Source organism: Equus quagga, chromosome 2 (assembly GCF_021613505.1).
Source record: "Equus quagga isolate Etosha38 chromosome 2, UCLA_HA_Equagga_1.0, whole genome shotgun sequence".
NCBI lineage: Eukaryota > Metazoa > Chordata > Mammalia > Perissodactyla > Equidae > Equus > Equus quagga.
The window spans coordinates 123,671,154-123,678,667 of NC_060268.1; the positions used below are offsets into that span (position 1 = coordinate 123,671,154).

At 37.4% G+C, this 7,514-nt stretch overlaps 1 long non-coding RNA gene across 1 annotated transcript; it reads right to left on the minus strand.

Annotated features, from left to right (window-relative positions):
- Positions 1-1,629: 1,629 nt before the first annotated feature.
- LOC124236267 (uncharacterized) lies at positions 1,630-6,899 on the minus strand. Its single transcript, XR_006887684.1, has 4 exons — positions 6,828-6,899; positions 6,608-6,729; positions 4,503-4,561; positions 1,630-2,144 (listed from the first exon to the last, which is right to left on the minus strand). It is a non-coding gene; the product is annotated as an uncharacterized LOC124236267 (long non-coding RNA).
- Between the last annotated feature and the right edge of the window lie 615 nt (positions 6,900-7,514).

Sequence of the window (7,514 nt, forward strand, 5' to 3'; positions counted from 1 at the left end):
ATGCCTGGGGTTAAGCAAGTAAATACAGATTTCTCACTGTCACAAAAAGGAGTTACAACCGTGGAAACTGGGAAGTCTAGAATATACTCTGGAGTGTTGCATAGGAATTGGAAATGTCAGTATCACAGTCTGATTAGATAGATAGACAGATAAATACAGCTCTGTGTGTATGTTCTACTTCTGTTCACTGAGAGGGTCTAGAAGCAACGGCATTCCAATAACAATGAGCACGTTTAGATCTTGGTTTCTAGATACCATTATCCACTAAAAAGAACCAGGACCCCTTGACGAAATGGTTGCTCCACGACCGGAGCAGGGAAAATACAAGATGTGTTTGTAACATTTTATGACACCAGAAAGTGGAAAGCAAAGAAGTGCTCAAAGAATGATGGGAACATATCTATAAGACACAGTAACCAGCTTGAAGGGGCACCCACTGGCCAAGTCTGGGACAATTTGAGTATCAAAATAAATAATAATAATAACAGATTGTAACCTTATGAGTAAAAGAGAAATCCCAGGCCAGCCCAGTGGTGCAGTGGTTAAGAGCACACGTTCCGCTTTGGCAGCCCAGGGTTTACCGGTTCAGATCCCAGGTGCGGACATGGCACTGCTTGGCAAGCCATGCTGTGGTAGGCGTCCCACATATAAAATAGACGAAGATGGGCCCGGATGTTAGCTCAGGGCCAGTCTGCCTCAGCAAAAAGAGGAGGATTGGTGGCAGATGTTAGTTCAGAGCTAATCTTCCTCAAAAAAAAAAGAAAGAAATCCTGAGTCCATACTGGTATTAATTAATTAATTAATTAGGGAGAAAGGAAAATTCTATCCTATCTAATAAATCTAGATGGAATGATAGGATTAGAAAATCTCCATTTGGTAATTATCAGAATAATAATTTATTCAAGTTAGATCATTAATGGATGCTAAAATTGGCGAGAAACAAGATATTCACATGATCTCAAAAATTCTTGCCACAAAATAATTATTAATTACTTTACAATGGAGAACCTGGCAGATACCATCTTAACTTGGTCATAAAAGTTAGCAACACCATTAATGGAACAAATTGATATCACGTGCCTCCTCATATGATGCCTGGAGACTAGTATAGCACCACTTATGTGATATTCCTGCCAAAATGCATAGTTATAATCATCAGACAAACCTCCATAACTAAGGAACATTCTCAAGGCAATTGGCTTGGGCTTTTCAAAACTATCAAGGTCATGAAAGATAACAGAAATGGTTCCAGGTTGAAGAATACTAAAGAGACAGGACAAATGAATGCAACACTTGATCCTAGATTGAATCTTGGACTTGTAAGGGACATTATTGAGACAATAGGTGAGATCTGAATTAGGTCCCTAGATTAGATGATATTGTTGGATCAATGTTAATTTCCTGGTTTTGATTACTGTATTTTATCCTTGCACTCAAGAAATACAAACCGAAATATTAAAGAGTAATGAGGCATCATGTCTACAACTTATTCTCAAATGATTCAGAAATAATAAGTGGAGGATCGAGGTGAAGGATATATGGAAGATCTGTGTACTATTTTGTAACTGTTTTTGTAAATTTAAAATTAATTCCAAATAAAAAGTTTTAAAAATGAAAAACTGTGTCAGTTTCTTCCCTGAAGAGCTCTAAGAACAGCAAAGCCCACAAACACCTGTGGGATTAGAAGATTTAGGGAAAACAAAACAAAAATATTCCTTTCAGTTATTTATGGCTGCGTAATAAACCACTCCAAAATTCAGTGACTTCATTGTGTTATCTGTCATGATACTGTGGATTGATTGGCCTCAGCTGGGCAGTTCTGCTCCAATGTGATGTCAGATGGAGCTTCAGTCATTTGGGGGTTCCACTAGGCTGGAACATCCAAGATGGCACGTTCACATGCCGGTGCCTTAGTGAGGACGGTTGGAAGGCGGGGCTCAGACAAGCTGCTAGGGTGACGGGGCCTCTTCCTCCATGTAATCTCAGGGTCTCTCCATTTCTGCATGGCCTAAGTCACTTCTCCAGGTGATCTCTCCAGCAGAGTAGCCAGACTTCTTATATGGCAGTTCAGGACTCTTCAAAAGTGCAAAAGCAAAAAATTGCCAAGACTTCTTAAGCTTAAGTCTGGAACTGGTCCAGTATCACTTTCATTGTATTCCATGGGCTAAAATGAAACAAAAAGTAGAGAAATGTTCAAACATACAAAAAGTATATGAGCTTTCATGTACCCATCATCCAGTTTCAAAATTTTGTATGATATTTTAAATCTAATTAAATTTATTGGTAATTTTATTAAAAGATGAGTCATAGGGCCAATCTAGGTTCTCTGTGGGAGGAGATTGTACAAAAGCATGGATAACAGGAGGTATATTGGGGCTATCTTTGAAGATTAGCTACCATGCCACCACAGCTAATTTTCCTGTCTCCTTGCCAGAAATATGCTATATTTTAAAATCATATTTAAAAAGTAACCTTCAGGGGCCGGCCCAGTGGCACAGCAGTTAAATGCACACATTCCGCTTCAGCAGCCCAGGGTTGGCTGGTTCAGATCCCGGGTGAGGACATGGCACCACTTGGCACACCATGCTGTGGTAGGCGTCCCACATAGAAAGTAGAGGAAGATGGCCACAATGTTAGCTCAGGGCCAGCCTTCCTCAGCAAAAAGAGGAGAATTGGCAGTAGTTAGCTCAGGGATAATCTTCCTCAAAAAAAAAAAGTAATCTTTAAAAGCCAAAAATGAACCAAAGCAAATAAGTTAAAGCTTTTCTTTTTAAAGAGACATACCATACATTCTTGTATAAGTTCTCTCTTTTTCCCTCTATCTGATAGGTATGTAATTTGTGCTTGTTGTGGTTTTTAAAAACCTAGTTTATTTTCTCATTATAACTTTGTTGTATCTGAGCAGCAAACTATCTTGATTTATGAACGTCTTCCTGATTGTATTTTTATTAATTCTTTAGATATCAAGGACAAGTTGAAATAACCAAATGAATTTTCATCATAATGTCCTTTCACTGTCATGAATTGAAGTTTTAGCAGCTTTACTGAGATAGAATTTAAATACTATAAAATTTATACATTTAAAGTATCCAGTTCAATGGTTTCTAGTAAGTTTACAGAGTTGTGCAACCACCACCACAATCAATTTTAGAATATTTTCATCACCCCAAAAAGAAATCTGCTTCCCATTTTTAGTCACCCCCCAACCCACCACCACTCCCAGTCCTAGGCACCACCAGTCTGCTTCCTGTCTCTATAGATTTACCTATCCCGGACAATTTGTATAAATGGAATCACACAATTTGCGGTCCTTTGTGACTGACTTCTTTCAATTAGCATGATGTTTTCAAGGTTCATCCATGTCGTAGTATGTATCAGTACTTCATTCCTTTTTGTTGCTGACAAATATCCCATTGTGTGGGTATACCACATTTTATCAGTTGGCAGTTCATTTGCATTTTTTCTACTTTTTGGCTATTATGAATAATGCTGCCATGAACATTCATGTATACATTTTTGTGTGGACGTGTGTTTTCTTTTTTTTTGCTGTGGAAGATTCACCCTGAGCTAAGATATGCTACCAATCTTCCTCTTTTTTGTATGTGAGCCACCACGACAGTATGGCCACTGACAGAAGAGTGGTGTAGGTCCATGCTGAGGAGCCAAACCCAGGCCGCCAAAGCAAAGTGTGCCAAACTTAACCACCAGGCCACCAGGGGTGGTCCTGGATATGTGTTTTCCTTTCTCTTGGGTTGATATCTGGGTCCATGAATATTTTATAATATATTAATTTCATATATTTGATTAATTTTATACAACTAATTAATTATATTTAATTATATTTTTATATTTGATTAATTTTGTGTATTTCATAATATACCTGGATCTATTGATACTTTTATGAGAAAGCTAATGGTTATTTTCTAGTTATTAAACTTCACCTTTCTACTATATAGTAAACTGTAAATAGTAGTTAATTTGGGGGAAGAGGATTAGAGAAGTTGATGGGATCTTAGTATAAAGGAAATTAACAGCTTAGACTCGAAGTGTAACTATATGGTTTAAAATCCTGACTCTACCACTTACAAGATGTGTGACTTTAGACAAGTTACTTAGCCTCTCTGAGCTTCAGTTTTTTCCTTGTCTGAAAAATGGAGGAAAATATAATAATAACTACCTCATAGCATTGTTGTGAGGATTAAATCAGATACCCCTAAACCTAGTGCTGGGGACATTGTAAAAATGTATTAATTGTTAGCAATTATTATTAACAATTTATATACTGTTGCATTTTTACATTTTTATAATGAACACACATTGCTTTTGAAATTTTAAAAACAACTTTTAAGTGTGTGAAGTCAAGCTTAATATTGCATGTTTACTAATTTAAATACGTTTTTACCTTATCAAATCATGCTTTAAGCTGAAAAATAGAGATTTGACCCTGCTTTCTTGGTGTCTGTGTTTTGGATTAACTGAGGAAATGGAGGCTGCGGACTTACGGTCTGAGTTGTGCGTCAGTTATTCTTTTCCATTTTATACATCAAGGAGGTAGAATTTCCTGGGTAAAAAAATTCATAAAGCGGTGGTGCCATTTTTTAAAATTGATCTAAAATAAATGCTAACAATATCAAATTTCCTAGTACAAAGAGTTACTTTTCTCATTCCATTGATCATTTGGATCTTTGAAACAAAGCAATTCTAACTAAATTTCTTTTTGACCCCTGAGGCTTTAGTTTTAGTGCAAAAGAACTCTTGCTAATAATCTTGCATCTTGCCAAAGGTCCTGTCTTGTCCCCTATAACTGGTTTGAGCATTCCATTTTAATTCATGGCTTGCGGAATTAGTAATTATATGATTTCTCTAGTGACTCCAATCTTAAATAATAATACCCCTCTAATAAGGTGTTCTATCTATAAGGCTGAAAGAGAAATTAGATTTTTAAGAGAAAGCAGCAGCAATACTAGAATTAACTGTTAACATGTGCTTTAGAAGTCATTTTATGGCCTGTTTCTACTGCTTTATTCATGTTTCTGGTCAGAAGAACAGGAGTACAGAATGAGGAGCTTATGAGGTCCTCACCCTGGTTCCTCTCACCCATACTTGGACTCAGTAAGTGGCCACTCACTAGGATCTCCAAATGGGATACCAGGGCCATTTTGCAGACCTCAGGAGACCTGTAGCCTTTTAACCAACCAAGCTGTAAGTAGATACAAGGTAACAAGTACTGTGCTCAGGGCTATCTTTTGTGTGTGTGGATAACATATCTATTGAGATATAGTTTATATACTATGCAATTCACCCACTTAAAGTATACAATTCAATGGTTTTTAGTGTATTCACAGAGTTGCACAACCATCACCACAATTTTAGATCATTTTCATCACCCCAAATAGAAACCCCATGCCTATTAACAACATTCCTCTTTATTCCCCAGCCCTAGGCGGCCACTAATCTATTTTCTGTCTCTATAAATTTGCCTATTCTGGAAATTTCATATAAATGGCATCATATAATATGTGACCTTTTGTGTCAGACTCCCTTCATTTAGCATATTTTCAAGTTTCATCCATATTGTGTCATGTATCAATCCTTTATTCCCTTTTATGGCTGAATAATATTCCATTGTATGGATGTACCACTTTTTGTTTATCCATTCATCAGGTGATGACATTTGGGTTGTTTCTACTTCTTAGCTATTGTGAATAATGCTACTATGAACATTCAAGTGCAACTTTTCGTTTGAACATATTTTCATTTCTCTTGGGTATTCCATCTAGGAGTGGAATTCCTGGATCATATGGTAACTCTATGTTTAACTTTTTGAGAAACTGCCAGATTGTTTTCCAAAGTGACTACACCATTTTACATAAAGACTATCTTAAGATCTACTTTGTCTGGGGTTAATTGTATCAGGGTATGGCCTTGGGAACAGACCTTTGCTGTTCAGGTAAAAAACTTCTGTCAAAGATTCTTATTATATTATGATCTGAACTTTAGCAATCTAAAAGAGTATGTACTTTTCAACAGTTTTCAAAATAAAATGATTAACATTCTTCTGTTTAGAAAGAAGAAAAAGAATCCTACTTATCAAGTTTCTAGGATTCTATGGACTTTTATGGAGCACTTGCCTCTTCTCACCCTAAGAGACTGAGTAGGCGTTAGGGGCAGGTGGAGCAAGGCATAGTGGTATAAATTAAGGGGCATAGCAAAAGAAAACATGTCCCCATTTTGATAAGGTAATTCTTCATCTCACTTACAACAATACCCCTGGTTACAGAAGTCAGAAGCTCATATGGGTTAATACATTTTTATTGTAGTCACTCACACCTTAGCACAAATTACTTTAATAATAACACTTTCCACCTAACTACTGGTTGAGTATAGTCTGCTCAAACCAAGGTGTTCTGATAGTAGAGGAGGTACAAAAAAAGTGGAAAAGGAATAATTTTAGAGCCTAAGAAGGGTGATTTAGAACATACTACATACATTACATTTATTAGATCATTTCTTCCTTATAACAACTCCACAACTCCAAAAGTGTGATACACACTGTTATTTTTACTTTAAAAGAAAGGAAAAAGGCTCAAAAAGTTAAGTGACTTACCAAAGGTCACACAGATTCTATGTGGAGAGCTGAGATTTTAACTCAAATTTATCTGATTCCACAGAGTCAGCGCATCCTCCTTCTATTCTGAGCAGAGAGCAGACACTACTGGGCCTCGGGCTCTGGGAAGGAGGGAATGTGGAGAGTAAGGGTGTGCCAAAGCCAAGCTTTGCCTTCTCTACAAATTTTTTTCATGTCCCTGGTTGCTACAACTACTTACTGGCAGCACCTCCGACCACCAATGGTTCAGCAGTGCAGGAGTGCTAACGAGTCCCCAAATGCCTCAGCTTAGCGCAGCTAGCGCTCTGGACTAAGTTAGGACTCCAGCAACTGCCGCGCTGCCTGGGCCACACACACTCCAGCAAAACTTCCTTATTTGGAAAAGTCTTCTCCATCCTATTTGGGCAGAAAGAATACAATCTCACATTTAAGAAAAACAAAATGCTTTGACCTACATCAGAAGGGGCACTTGAAAATACTAAAACACAGAGAAATGCCAAAAAAGATTAAGTATATTTCTAAATACTTTGCTCAAGTGTCGGGGGGGGGGGGGGGCAGGCACGCTTCATCAGACAGTTAAAAGAAAATTCACAAATCTCTTTTTCTTTAACACCAGAAGTTGTTCTAGTTAACAATAATCTTTCAATTTCAGTTATATGAAATTTAGCACACTTTTTATTAGAGTTTAGAAAATATACATTTTGGAGTTGTTTATGCTGTCGAAGCCGAGAGAGACCTGAGTGGCAGGAGAATGTACTTTCTCAGATATGGTTTAGCATTGCTTCTAACACCCTGAGCAGAAGTTATATTTTAAAAGGCAGGACCAAGTAGATATTTGCAGGATAGGCCAGTGGGGTCAGCCTGAGTGTAAGCTTTTGTCATTCCTGGAAACTGCCCAGGAGCAGCT